General features: G+C 36.9%; 1 long non-coding RNA gene across 4 annotated transcripts in view; it reads left to right on the plus strand.

Annotated features, from left to right (window-relative positions):
• The window catches only part of LOC140512227 (uncharacterized), an 80,461-nt gene extending 75,251 nt beyond the window's left edge, over positions 1–5,210 (plus strand). For all 4 annotated transcript variants that reach the window (XR_011969754.1, XR_011969755.1, XR_011969753.1 and 1 more), the window contains 2 exons: positions 4,292–4,369; positions 5,056–5,210. This is a non-coding gene — a long non-coding RNA (uncharacterized lncRNA). The remainder of the gene's footprint in view (positions 1–4,291; positions 4,370–5,055) is intronic.
• Positions 5,211–15,852: the final 10,642 nt, after the last annotated feature.

Raw genomic sequence — 15,852 nt, forward strand, 5'->3', positions numbered from 1 at the left:
ATTAGGGTTTCATAGGCATCAGCATTATCTTCCTTCAGATTGCTACTAATGACGATCATGGAGAAGCAGTGACATCAAAGCCTCTTCATTAGGAGAAGATTGAGTCCATGCTCCAAGATGTAGAAGAGGCAACTTTGCAGTTAAACATGACCTCAGCTATGTAGCTGAAGTCCTGAAAGATGACAGGGACTGGAGAGACAGTGATAAAGTGAAGAAAAAACCTAAATCCACCTTCAAAGGAGAATAGGGAAGTGCCTGGATCCAGTTTTGAGAAAACAAAGAAAGAATCTCTTAACCAAAGGCACTAGCAGAGCAAAATAAAAAGCTGAGGCCTTTTTCTTAGGGAAAAGAAAAGTAATTAGTGGCCCTGAAGCCTGAGGCGGTCTACGAGGAGGAGCAAATATAGACTTTGAAATCTACTAATACAGAACTATTCATAGGTTTTATGGGAAGTGGGTTGCCTGTCAAGCAACCTCCACATTCTTTTATTTTTCTTTTCCCATTACCCTACCTATGAGCAAGCACATACCTTTAGAGTTTGGCTTATTTTATGCTTAATCTCTTTGTCGGCATGTTTGACCTATGTAGAAAGCACAGCCAAGCGTTCTTCCAACTTAAGAGAAGTTCCAAACAATAGCCTCACTTTGGCCTCACTTAGTTCATGGGGCTCTCCTGATCAACCTTCTACATATAGTTTAAGAAAATGGTCATTTTATAGATGAGAAAATAAAAGGAAGTGAAGCCCAAGTTGAGTTATTGACGGAACTTGTTCTAGAACAAAAACTCTTACTTCCTGATTCTCAGTCCAGTCATCTTTCCCATGCACCACACTACCTCCACCAGAGCTCCCTAGGAGGGCTAATAGGGACTGAACAATTATATCATCAGCCTTCCTTCCTTCCTTCCTTCCTTCCTTCCTTCCTTCCTTCCTTCCTTCCTTCCTTCCTTCCTTCCTTCCTTCCTTCCTTCCTTCCTTCCTCTTTTTCTAAATAATTGTCCTTGTGCTGCCTTAAGCAATGAAGAGCCAAGACCCAACCCTCTGGATGGGGATTCATTCAGGCTAGCTAAATGGTCAGCATTATTTCAGTCTAAACCCACAAGGTTAGACTCACCTTCTTGTCCTGTCACTTAAACTGTCACTATCCTTCTATATGTCTGAGTCCTTGTTTCTGTCTCTTGCTTACTTACATCTCTCTCTACCCTTCCCTTTCCCTCCCACTGAACTCCCTCACCCCACTCTTCCTCTGATTCCAGACTTACTAAGGGAATCTGGGGCAGTGAGAGTGGGTGAGTGAATAAAAAAAAAACAAAGAGGGAAAAAACAAAACAGACAAGGTGGCTGAGGTCTGTAAATAAAAGGTTAGCTTGAAAATTGCTTGAATTTGAGTCTTGAATCTTGAATCTTGAGTCAATCTTTGTGAGCCTAAAAGTCACAGTCTCCTATCTGTGACCCTGGGGGGAAAAGTTAGTAGAATGTATGGGCCTAATAGACATAGACTATTTTATGGAAACAAAACTGAAACCAGAATGAACAAACACCCTTTGATTTAAAAGAAAAATGAAGGATATTCAGCTTACCAGAAGAGGAGGAGACTATTTGGGAAATAGGAAAAAATGATAAAAAGAAAATTAAGATGATGGGAGCTGTAGTCCCTTTTTGCCTCAATGCTTCTAAGATGTGGCTTACTTGTTACATGCGGCCATCCATTATTTTTGCATTCTTTATATTTATCAGGAAAATATAAATACAGGATAACATACATTTATATATTGCTTTAGGGTTTACAAAGCCCTTTGCAGTTCATTTGATTCTCAAAATAATATTATGAGGTATGATACTGTAAATATGACTTCTTACTCCCACTTTACAAATTGAGAAACTGAGACTCAGAGAGGTTAACTGACTTGTAAAAGGTCACACGGCAGGTATGTAGCAGAATTGGAACTTAGCCCTAGGTTTTTGTACTCTTTAAGTCCCATATTTTTTAAGATTGCAAAGGGGTCCTGAGCCCCAAAAGTTTGAGAACTCCTTCAATACGAAATGCTGCCTAATCATACACTAATAGAACTTATTTTCAGCAGGTAGATTTTGTGTCTTAATCATTTCCAAGAGAATAAACAAACCAAGTTTATGTAAAAGAAAATACCATAAAAATGACTTACTCATACTGCTCAGGAATTTGACCCCACCTATAGCTGTGGAATAAGGTCTGTTCTAGATCTTATGTACATATATATTATATATGTATATATATATTGTTCATTTTTGAAATTATTTCTTAAGATTCACAACCAAATCTTTAGAATTGGTTGGTGCAAAGATTCTCATCTCTATTTTTCAAATAAACAAATTGGTGCTGAAATTTTGAGTGGCTTACATAGTATAGTATATACATAGCTTGTGAGTATAGAAGCTGGAACTCATATCCAGTGTTCTGGCTCCAAGTTCAGCATACATTTCCTCCTATACCATTCATTTGGGGCAAATATTCACAGTCTGAGCCATTTCTGTTTTTCCTCAAGTTCCATCCCCCCAACAAAGCGTGGCCAATGAGAAATTCTGTGGGTGGAATCTATTTTGCAATTTTCTTCATTGCCTCTCAAGTTTCCTGAAGGGTACTAAGAGATTAGTGACTTGCACAGGGCCATTTTTAGTCAGGAGTTGAACCAATGTCTTCTAGATTCCAAGGCCAGCTCCCTGATCCACTATGCCAGGATACCTCTCTTGATTTTCCTCAATATTTTCAATTCTGTGGATAGAAGGGTATAGTTTTCATATCTCCAAAATAATACTTACCTGTATAAAAATATGAAGAGGCTACAAAATGTCTGAAGTATTTCTCCCCCTAATATGAGCTCATAGATTCAAGTCTGGAAGGCACCTAAAATTATTCACAAGCTCATTGTGTCTGACCCCTTCATTTAACAGATGAGGAAACTGACCCAGAGAAATAAAGTGACTTACCCAGTATTCCACAGCTAGTAGTAGATAGTGGAGCTGGGATTTGAACCAAGATCCTCTGATACAAGTCTCAAGTTCTGTACCCAGGCAGCCCTCCCTGAGCAGGTTCAGTTGCAGAACAGTTCCCAACAGACCCCAAGTCAGGTGCATGATTATTTGATCATCTGGCTACAGTAGCCCACAGCCTTTTTAATCCCCAAAATCTCAAGCCAGGGATCCAGAATATAACTGCTGCCCATTTCAAAGGAATAGAAATATGTAGCTTTAAATCTTGGATCTTATGAACTCTAGCCTGTCTTTGTATAGCTCACAGCCAACTGATAAAAATGTTGTGACCATGAGAAGGTTTCCCCATCTCTTTTCTCCTAGCTATCTTTGCTCACTTATACTCTTTAAGAAGGCCAAAGGCTTAATGGTGGATCTCTGGGTTTAAAACAAAAAAAAGGAAGTCAGTGTCCATCACTCCACCATTCATATGTAAGGACATACTTAAGTATAATTCTCAGTAAGGTGAGCAGGACTACCTGTGGCTTCTGTAAGACTAACAGTATTGATCAAGTTGAGAAAACAATATCACTCAGCAGTTATGGGACAATAACTAAAAACTGCCAGTGCACAAACCCTGGGAGGTCTATGCCAGTAAAGGTTCACATCTCCCAGAGTTCTCTGGCCTAGCCTACTGGGGAGGGAGTAGATTACATGGAAAAACAACAATAAAAGGTGTTTTAGGATGGGTTTTTTGGTCATACCCATCAAAATAGGTGAAACTTTTTTCTATTGAAAATATGACTTTATATTTTGTCTTCTCTCCCAGAGTTTTCATAGCAATCTTATTTTGTATCTTTCCAGTTTAGAAAGTATAGTCATTTAATTTATCTAAAATGTAATTATTGAAGATTTCTACTGATATTTCACCTATGGAATGTCCTGCTTCATCAAGTAGTAGTATTTAGCCACCATGCCCTGGTTTTGCTTACCCATTATGGAGATTTCTTGACTGAAGCTTCCCCTTGTCCGTCCCTCTTAACACCTAGGTTTTCTGAGAAGAAATACAAACATAAATCCAAGAAATGGGCCTTGAGGAACATGTTTTAGTCCATAACTTTATAGTTTGAAGATCATTTATAGTTTCCTGCTAATTTTCTGTCTTATATTTTCCCGCAAAAAAAGTTTTGGTTTGTTTTTAAAAATTATTTCTATGCATCGCCTTCAATTTTATTCAGCTGTTCTTTCAAAATGATTGCTTTCTATCACTTCCCTTATTTGAGGACCCACAAATCTCCCCACTTTGTTTTTAGTTTCACTGATTCTTGGAAATTTATTTTTCAGATAAAGAAAACCTGCACCATTTCGATCCATCGTCTTGACAAAATTTTTCATTAAAACCAAGTTTAATGTGCAACAGTGGTAAGAAAACTTTTTCAGAACTAACCAGTGGTTAACTTACCACATTTTCCTTTCTGGGAATTGGTTCTTTCTTCTGAGGCCAGTATATTTCCCTTTTTTTTAATGTAGTGATTACTTCTATCACTGCGCTCCCATTCACCAAGCATATAACCAGATTGTAATCCTAGTAAAATAGCACTCACTTTCAGCTCTCCACTGATATTCCAAGAATACTTTTTAAATTTAATTCTCCTTGAGAGAAGTTTCATGTTTTGAACATATTTTGGTGCCTTCTTTCAGAAGATTCCATCCTTTTTCTTAAAAGCTAAAGGTTTAGTGTTTTGTTTTTTTTTAAAACAGGTTAAAAATATGAGTAAGGTCACTTAGGTCTACTCAAGTTTATTAAATGAGGATCTGAGGATGAAAAGGTAACTTCAAAGGAAGGAATCACCATGTTGCTGGTCTCCTACCTTGTCATACTGAGCCTCATCAGTATAATCTAAATCATCAGTTTTATCTTCATCCATGTTCCAGGTTTCTGGTGGTTTCAATACAGGTAGTTCTTTACTGTGTAAAATAGAGATCTTATTGCTCATGGTAGATTTAGATTTTTATAGTATGTTTAGATTTGGAGGAAATTCCTGATATATTTGTGAAGCAAATATAGCAATCTGTTGAATGGTCTTTCTGTTCTCTCCAAATCATAGGAACTGCAAACGGCATGTGACAAGATCCATGTATCCAGCCAGTTAGTAATCTAACCCAAGAGATACAGAACAAGTGAGGGGTCCAAGCCTTTGTCCTGAGCACCTATTTTATAATCTAAATAAAGTTCATATGCTTTCTTAACTAGACAAATAAAGTTTCATCTCTGGAGTTAAAAGTTAGCTTATTATAATATACATATATGTATATGTGTACAATACATATGTGTATATAAACATGTATGTATATATAAAACAAAGATGATTCAGGTGATTGATGCATTTGTGAGGCATATATTTGTGAGAATTTAAGGAATGTGTATCAGCATCTTCAAAGTGTAAAATATCTTAGAAAATGGGATTAGAAAAAAATGATGTTTACGAAGTGACACTTGGCACTGACTGAACAATCTGCTACACATTAAGAATTTCACTGCATGATTGGACGTGCATGAGCCTGTCTTGTCACACAGCACATAAACTGTGCCTTCCTACAGCATGCAAGAACCAGGCAGCTTGTGACTTCTCTCCATCTCCATCACCCCTGACACAACCACCTTCCCATCCACACTCAACCCCAACATACTGTTTTACTTCCTCTTACTGCATAATTTATATTAAAAGTCACATTCACCCAATAACAGTGAATGATAGAGAAACTTGTGTTCCATTTTTAAACACAGTATTCAGAAATACCTATAAGATGCCAAGAAATTTCCATGTGACAAAATTCATTGTGTAATGAATCCTTATTCATTAACTAGGCACTAGTCCTGAGGATAAGGGTTAAAAAGATGTGTTTAAAAATAATAATTGTATTAGATAGATAATCAGAGGTTATGACTATAACCTAAACCCTAATTCCCTCCTCTTGACTTCTGGCCAGGTAAACTTGTTAGAAGGAGAGAGATAGGGTTGTGCTACCTTTGCCCAGCAAAGCAGTAAAAGACTCCTCCAGGCAGACTTTGAGGAAGTTATGAGCCTTTGGAGGAAAAGGCCAGAGATGGTGCATCCATGAACTTGGCAAGCTGGCTTCCATCCTTTCTCTTCCTGTCTTTTCTTCCTTTCCTTCTCCTTCAGAGTCAATAATAATGGCTCATATCTGCAAACTTTCAAATTTTACAAAGCTCTTTCCTCAGAACAATCTTTGAGGTAGTTAGTATAGATGTTAATCTCTTCTTTCTCCAGATGAAATAGAATTAGTGTGTTTAAGCTACAGGCTCATGGTCACACAGGTAGTAAGTGACAGAGCTGGAGTTTGAACTCAGGACCTCTGATTCCTAGCACATTTCTTTTCCTTCTGAAATATGCTGCCTCAAGGTTTCCTCTGTTGATTATTCTGGAATAATCTGAGCCAGAAAAAAATGATAGAGAAGTGACTTGATCCCAGTTTGGTGTTTACTCTTCCTTCTTTGTAGTGCACTGCCAGCCAGTCTCCTGTTCTCCCCCACTCCTCTTTCACCCTCTTATTTAGTGTTGAAAGAAAGGCATCAGAAAGTATGGGGGCTGTCAAACTGCACCCCCCAGACCCCCACCCCATGGATAATTAATATCAGCTTTGGAGTAAATGCTTAAATTCCTTAGAACAGCCACAAAATAGTTTATTCTTGTTGGATTACTGAAAGCTTTTGTTTCCCTGAATTCTACCTTTTCATTTTACACTCTTCTCTTTTTCATTCCAAAGACAGGGGAATGAAGTTGAAATTCACATTATTAATTTTGATTCTACTTTCAGTCTCCCTTTTGGGCGATAGAACATAAATGCTTCAAAAGGAGAAATTTTCTTCTTCTAATATATTAAAGACTTTCCAAACCTTATCGAGACATAGAAATAGCTGCTGCTATTGTTTGTTTCTTCACTAACTAGCACAGTGCCCATACATGGTAGGTACTTCATAAACATTTGGTGATTGATTTGGAAAAGGAAATTAAAACTCAAGGCAAAAATGAAGGGTGAGAAAAGATGAGGACAATGGGGAGGAGAGCCTACTTTGCACAGGTAATTGAAATTTGGCTCAATTCCCTTAAATTTTCTTTTTCAATATCTTGCCATAGCTTTTCTAACTTTTCCCTAAATTCCAGCTTTCTAATTGGTGTTGTCTAACTGCAACTGTGCTTGAAATCATCTTAATGAGTAAAACATGGGGATACTTCTGGAGCAAGCCATTTTTATCTGAGAAATCCAATGAGTTTTATGGGCACAAGTAACAGTCTTGAGACCATCTCTTTGGAGTTTTAGTTTCCCTTCAGTTAAAATGAGGTTACTTTATTCCCCTAAAGAATAAATGTTATGCACCTCAAGACAAAGGTGGGAAGAACATAAAAGACTGAAGAGTACTGGAGGAGAGATGCACTCAGAATCTTAGTAAGTCTGAGGAAGTACGATAGATAGCACAGCTCATTTTTTACCAGTTTAGTTGGGTGGGAGCAAGGTGAGATTATCAGGAAAAAAACAATATGAAGCAACATAAGCATATTTAAAATTTCTTCCCAAATGAGGCAGTGACTTGCTGCTAAACTCATTTGCTGAATTTAGTTGACTTAATTTAATGTAATTGACTTAGTATGTGGGGATTTATCAACATATGTCTATTTCCTCTTCCTATGTATTTATGCAGAAGTCATTTGGGGCAACAAATTAAGGGGGAGGTGGAATGTAAATTTTGTAAAATTTTGCCTGTGGCACTGAAATTGAAACTTAAAACAGTAGCCCACATTCATATAGCACTTTGTGGGTTACAAAATGCTTTCTCTATGGTGACCGTTGAGAGGTAGGCAGTGTCATTTATTATCTCCATTTTCTAGATAAGGAAACTGAAGATTAGAATCTTTAAGTGACTTGACCGTCACATAACCAAGAACTGGGACTTTAGCCTAAGGTCTCCAGACTTCAAGTCTAGGTTATTTCTCACTATAACACATACAGAAAGAAACATGTCGTTGGTTTTAAAAAAAAAAAAAAAGGTAAGATACAGTGGTAAAAAAACACTGCAATTTCATAACTGTAATGGAAGATATAATAAGTAAATGAGATATCTTTTTTTAAATAAACCAAATAACCAAAGAAAAACTGAGGAAGGTTACAAAAGACTGAAAATATATATTTAATTCAACAAGCATTGATTAAGTTCCTACTATTTTTCAGGCACTGTGTGGGACCCAACATTAAGAAAGTACTTGAGAGTTCAGTTTGGAAAAATAAGACAGACTATATTGAATGTTTCTTGGTTGTTCCTTTAGAATACATACATACATGTATATTTACACTTACACACACATATATATATATATATACATGTATATACTCCAGTTGCATATCAATAATTATAAAACCAAAATTAAAAACCAGATCATCCTCATTTTCCTTGATAGAATCCAAGCAAGTGTTCATACAAGAACAGGAGGAAAGGTGATGATAATATTAACAAGAAGTTTTTAAAAGTGCTTTAGATACCTGATCTCTGATCTTATAACAATTCTATGATGTAGGTTTGGCAAGTGTATTAGCACCATTTTACAGATGAAGAAACTAAGGTTATGAAAATTAAGTGATTTACCTAGGGTCACATAGCAAAGGTGAGAGGCAGATTTTGAACTTGGGTTTCTCCTGATTAGAAAGATGAGATCTTAACCTCTCTAGATTTTGAGGGTTTGCTAAGATTGACTATAGAGTCTTTTTCCTATTAGACCTTTTGAAATAGAGTAAACATTCAATGTTCTGGGATAATTCCAGTGAAGAGGATCACATGGCCTTGGAGGTTTCCTCCACAGTAGCAAGGCAGTTTATTTTCTCTCTGGATCACATCTTTCAGAAAAGCATAGCTAAAGAAACTTTTGGACAGCTCCTATTTACAACTGAGTAGTAAGTAATACAGTTTCTGGTGATGATTTTTAAGCATCATCAGTTCAGATAATTTTCCCATTTTACAGATGAGAAAATATAATCTGTAGATAGATTGTAGGACTAAGCCTAACCTTTTCATGGTTAACTGGTCTAAATCAGATCTAAACTGTTTGATGTCAACTTTCTTATTTTGATCATTTACATGCTGCTCAGTGCATATATTTACTTTGGGTTAGTACAGGGTTGTTTTTTTTTTTTAAGTTTTGTGGGAGTTAAAGACTAAAGCAGGACAGTTTGGCCATTACTATGTAAAATTTCATCTTTTGGTTGGGGGTTAACCATTTGCAAATAACAGAGGCTGATGGATTCATATCAGACATTTAAGGTCTGCCTTTTTCATTAAATTTTTTCATATATTATTTTCTTGTTATTTTATTCATCTGATCATTAAGCATTTTCTAAACACCTACTATGTATAAGTCATTGTGCTAGTGAGGGGGACACAGAGACAAAAAATAAAATAGTTCCTGTCCTCAAGTATTTTTATATTCTATCAGATAAGACAACACAAGCATAGCACATACAAAGCAGAGACAAGGTACCCTTAAACAGGAAGTGACTAAGAGTGAAGGGAACCCAGACATAGCTTCTTCTGCATTAAAGGAAGTCAGGAACTCAGGAAGTGGAGGAGAAGAGGGGCCAGTCGAATGGCATATAGGAACTAGAGATGAAGTTTGATGTGTGAGGGAGAGCAAGCAGGCTGATGTAGCTGGTCTGCACCGTTTGGTGGGCAAAGAAACTGGAGGGGCAGGAAAAGGCCAGGAGGGAAAGAACATTAAATGCCATGCAAAAGGATTTTTATCTTTAATCCTAGAGGCCAAAAGATATTCAAATCCTTATACTTGTAAAAGTAAAAATAAAAATATAATTTATATTGAAGTTTTATATAAAGTAATATGAGGATCCATTATTAATGTAAGGTTTCTTTGACATTAGGTCATAAAGGCTTTCTGTACCATCATCAACTCCCCCAAAAAACCTAATGGGTAGGACCTCTCTAGATTTTGAGGGTTTGCTAAGATTGACTATAGAGTCTTTTTCCTATTAGACCTTTTGAAATAGAGTAAACATTCAATGTTCTGGGATAATTCCAGTGAAGAGGATCACATGGCCTTGGAGGTTTCCTCCACAGTAGCAAGGCAGTTTATTTTCTCTCTGGATCACATCTTTCAGAAAAGCATAGCTAAAGAAACTTTTGGACAGCTCCTATTTACAACTGAGTAGTAAGTAATACAGTTTCTGTATCTTCATCAATATTTCAAGTTTTCTGTGATGGAAGTGATCTCAGAGACAATTTGGTCCAGCCCATACCTAAAGAGGCATTTCCTCTATATTACTGACAAATAATTATCCAGTCTTTGATTGAAGATCTCCAGCAAGAGGGAACCCTCCCCCCACTTCCTTTTGAGGCAACTCATTTCTTTTTGTAATAGTCCTAATTCTTAGGAAGTGTTTCTTTAAGCCAAGCCCAAATCTGCACCTCTGAAACTTCCTTAATTTTTCCTCATTCTTCCCTTTGGGGCCAAGGAGAAGATGTATAATCCCTCTTAAATGTTAAAGCCCTTCGAATACTTAAAGATAGCTGTCATTTCCCCTATTAACACTTTGTTTCTCTGCTCTAAACTTCCCTAGTTCCTTCAACTAATCCTCATGTGGAATGATCTTCAGACCCTTTTTTAGCCTTGACATACCAAGAGTTTATACACTTGTGCTCTAGGTGTGGCTGGGATTTTGTTTTTCCCAATTGGTAAACCAGTTTGGTTTTTTGTTTTTTCACTTGTTTGACAAAATGGACTAGCCGTAGGGGTGGCAAAGCAGAGCAGACATAACTACTTGCATTTATGCCTCTTCATCCTAAAACTGTGTATCTGAAAGAAGAATTTACATTGGCATAGTTTTTAAAAGATTACCAAGCTCTTTTCCTGCAACCACTCCGATGTGATTGGTATCTTTTAAGTATTATCAGCCTGATTTTCCAGAAAGGGCAGCTGAAGCTCGGTATGCATCACAGCCAGCTTCCAACTCAGATTTCTAGATTCCAAGTCGAGCCTTTCGTCTATTCAGGGCTGCCCCAACTTTTGTTATTTAGATGGTACTTACGATTTTCTGGTTTTACACTTTATTTAAATTTTAAATTGACTTTAAGAACAAACTGGCAACTCCATCTTCGGGAAAGTAGAATCTTGTGGGGTTTTTTTTCACTAGTCAGTTGATGAATCAATGAATATATAAATATTTATTAAGTGCCTATATGTGCCAGGCACCATACTAAGCACTGGAAATATAAAAACATTAATTAAACAGTCCTTGTCCTAAGAAGTTTATATTCTAATGGATGACAGATGCTATTCACTGCTGGTAGATTATAAACTGAATTGACGAAGAACTGATGGTTTCCTTCTCCCCACCCCCCCTTCTCCTTCTCTGCTCCAAGCTGCAAGACTACCAGGTGAGTTCACCAATCATCCCCTTAAATATTGTTTTTTGTTGCTTTGGGACCCAGAATGATTCCAGTCACACCAGTTTCCCCCATGGAGGGAGGCTGTAGAATGTAGCGAAAAAGAATATTGGCTTTCAATAACTTATTGAACCTCCCTGGACTTCATTCTTCTCATATATAAAAACGCATGGACCAGACTAGATAATCTCTAAGGATACTTCTGACTCCAAATCAAAGAACTCCCTTCCTTTGCTTCTCTAAGGAGAACCTGTGAGGCTAAAAGCTTCCATTTAGCAAAGATGGCAGTATTGGTAATGTTTAGTTACTCAACTAATTGTTCACTGGACAAGAATCTCACATTTACAATATGAATCATTAAATAAACATTTATAAGCAGTCTAAGAATTGTGACATTCTTCGGACCCCTGACTGCTAACCCATCATGATCCAAATGGAAGCAGAAGAAGTCTGCTTACAATTCAGAGCTATTTCATATTTGATCTCTGTTCTCATGTGTTACAATGGGGAAAAGATTCATTCTCCTGGTGATGAACCAGCTTATACTTAGCTGTTAGCTGGTTCTCTGCCAATGGACATAGTCCACCACCAGGATCATGCTTGAAAGCTTTCCAGCATGACGGAATCTCATAGAACTTACATTGTGCTTATATGGCAGCATATCATGACCTTTGAGAATCTTGTGTCATGCCCTTGCCATCAGGGTAGGACTCAGGAGCTAGAGAGAACCACAGTAAAATCTCAACCAAAGTGCCAGACATTTTGGAGGTTCTGGTCTGAGTTTACAAATCAGACAATTTAAAAAAAAAACCCTTCTTAAAAATCTTTCAAAAATAAATTAGTGTACTTTTCTGCTATGCTATATATAAGGTATTCTCTGAAAGATGTGATGCCTTCAATGAAGTATTCCCTTAATCAGTGCAGATCAAAACCTAGCCCCTCGGATGCTTAGCTTCTCTTCAAAGATAATAGTTCTAGAGATGGAAGAGGTCATAGGGGCTATTTAATCCAACCCCTTCATTTTATAGATGAGGAAACTGAGGCCCACATGACATAGTTTGCTCAAGGTCACATAAGTGAGAAACACAAAGATCCTTGGACTCCAGAGTCAGTGCTCTTTCCCCTGAACCACATTGTCTCTGTGAATTAAGCTAGGTTGGTTCTGAGGTAACAGACACACAGTCTGTTGCTGGACTTGTACTCCAGTCTTTTTCTGTTTGGTATGACTTGCTAAAGTGTATGCTCCATTGACGTAGACCTTTAAGCACCAAGGGTTATCACACCCAGGCTATGTGATAGAGAAAACAGAGAATTCTGAATATAACTGAATCTTTCTTAAATGTTAAAGATGTTGAAGTTTCCTCAGCCCTACATTCTGAATACCAGTTGTCATAGAGTATGTATAATGTTGCACACTCTACATAAAGATATCTTTGTTGAGTCAAGTTGTACTAAATACCTATGAACCCTAGGACATAATATGAAAAAATGTCCCCTCTTATTAGAGCAATTTTCCTTCATTTCTCCTCTTTCTCCTTAAAATGTAGTAATACAAGCCTTTTAGATCATTGAAGAGGCCCAAATACACAAAGTTCAGCAGAATTTATTTAGATATCAGTTTAAAATACTTGATTAAAGAAATAAGCCAATGATGGAATCATAACTAGCCTATTGCTTTCCAATAAACTCTATATTATCTGCTGCCATTATACTCTTCCTGAATCATGGCTCTAAGCATAGCGATCCCCTGCTAAAAACAAGAGCAAAAAAAAACAAACAATAGAACTTTAGTTGTTCTTTACCATCGACTGAATGAAATTTTACCGTGTAAGGCTCTCCAGAATATGTCTCCACCTTATCACTCACTGTTCCCATATACAAAATTATAGGTTGTCAAAATTATAAGGAATCATAGTACCTGAAATAAGAATCTCCTCTATAACACCCACTAAAATTTATCATTCAATTTCCATTCATTAATTCATATATCTAACTATTTAACAAATTTTCTTTATTTAACAAATATTTAATGTATTTTCATGTAATATAACCCACTGTGTACAGAACACTGTGATGTGGGGGAGATACATATTTCAGTTTTGGGGAGAGATTCCTGCTCTCCTGGAGCTTACAATCTTTTTTCAAAAACAGAGAACTAGCATACACATATATCAAATGCACCAGGGAGGTATAAGAGTGTCACTCAAGGGGAAATCAGGGAAGAGTTGTCTTTTGAGTTAGACATTCACATTATGGTTAGAAATTTAAGAGGAGAGGAGAAGGAGGGAAAAAGTTATGAGCACAAGAAACAGTGAGCAAAAGCATTAAGTGTACCATGTTGCCCTGGAAGAAAGTAGTGGTCTGGTAGACTGAAGGGAAGGATGGTTCTTGATTATGTAGTGTTTCAAAGAAGCTTGAAGTTTATTCAGAAAGCAATAGGGAGCCATTCCCAGTGTTTTGGTAGAGGAGTGATACAATTAAACCTGTATGTAAGGAAGATTGATTTGAATACTTTATGAAGAGATGATTAAAGGAAGCAATAAGTGGAAGTGGACAAACTTAAATGGAACCCATTTTAATAGCCTGAGCACATGGTAACTTGGGTTATTGGCAATAAGAATAAATAAGGGGACAGACAAGAGATCACAAAGGTAGGACTGAACGAACTTGGAAACTGTTTAGATAAGAAAGTGTGTGTGTGTGTGTGTGTGTGTGCGTGGCAGAGAGAGGGAAAGAGAGAGACGGAGAGAGGGAGAGACATAGAGGGAGAGAGAGAGAAAGAAAGGGAGAGAGAGACAGAGACAGAGGGAGAAAGAGAGAGAGAGAGAGAGTGAATGAGGAGGGGAAAGAGATTTAAATGTATCACCAAGGTTTCAAACCTGAGATTGGGTAATTATTAATAATAATAACTATCATTCCTATGCTGTTTTAAGGTAAAAAAGCACTAATGTGTGTGTTTGTGTGTATATGTGTCTATATATGTGTGTGTAAACACATACATATATACATACACACATACATTCCCGTTTGAATAGTGGTGCCGCAGGCAGAAATAGTGAAGTCAGAAGGAGAGGGAGGTTAAGGGTGAAAGATAATGAGCTTAGTTTGAGACAGGTTGTTGACTTGAGATGCCAGTGGGATGACAAGATGAAGATGAATGCACTTTTATTAATATCTAAAGACTTCTTGGACCTCAGCATAATGGTAGTTGTACTGTAAGTATCAGTTGATTAGGAGGGAAAATATAATGGCTAAAATCTACTCTGAATCTAGTTTAGAAAAAAACAACTTGTGTTTCATTCATCTCTGGATCGCAGCTTTAGAGCTAGAAGGGATCTTAGAAGTAATGTAGTACATCATTCTCTCATTTTGCAGATCGGGAAACTGAGGCCCAAATGGTTTGCATGCAGTGTTGAACCTGAGTCTGAATACAACCTCTCTGATTCCAAATGTAGCACTCTTTCCACTATGATATGGTTTTTTTTTAATGTCTATCTACTTTGAAGGTTCTTAACTTTTCGCAAATGGAGTCCATAGATGGAATTTAGAGGGACTGTGAAATAGAAGAGATGAAAGATATGAAATAGATGAAAGGAATTATATCTTTATATTCACTAGACTCTAACAGAAATTCAGCATTTCCTTCTTTTTTATTCTGAAAAGAGGTACATAGACTTCAACAGAATTCCAAAGGGGTCCATGATGCAAAAAAGAACCCCTGGCCTACATATATTTGAAAAATAGTATTATGAATATGTGTTAGACATTTCATTTTGTATATTTACTTGTTTAGCTTACTGATTTATAGTTCACTTTTTGTTGTGGCTAAATAAAGATGATATTTTAATGTGTGGTACATGGATTTGTGGACCTTGAGGCTCCTTAGGCTTTCTAGGTTCACAGGTTGGGAACTACCATTTTATATTTAGGTTTCAAATAAAACAGCTAGCTAGTTAGATAGATATACAGATATATGGACAACAATAAGTGATAATTAGATGATAGCTAGTCAGCTAGCTAGATGCATTTTCTGCACAATAGTAATTTCCCAGTTATACCCCCCCTCCCTTCACATTGATTCATACCATATAACCAAGAAAAATAGTTAAGAAAAACTAACCAACCAGGCACCCACATCTGACAGCATATGGAATATTCCATACCCACAGTCTTCTACCTCTCTATCAAAAGGGGGGAAATAAGCCTCACCATTTGTTCTGTGATTTGAGGGTAGGGATGACTTCATTCTTTGCAGATGTATCCCCAGCATCGAGGAGGTAGTGCCTGACATATAGAAGACACTTGATAAATGTTTGACAGCTGTGAATTCAGCTATATTCATTTATATTAGTGTAGTTATGTTCTTATATTCTTGATTCTACAAAGTATAAGCATAGGAGGTATAAGAGTTACAAGTGATGAATAATTTAAATCTAAA

Source organism: Notamacropus eugenii, chromosome 6, assembly GCF_028372415.1.
Source record: "Notamacropus eugenii isolate mMacEug1 chromosome 6, mMacEug1.pri_v2, whole genome shotgun sequence".
In the NCBI taxonomy this organism is placed as follows: domain Eukaryota; kingdom Metazoa; phylum Chordata; class Mammalia; order Diprotodontia; family Macropodidae; genus Notamacropus; species Notamacropus eugenii.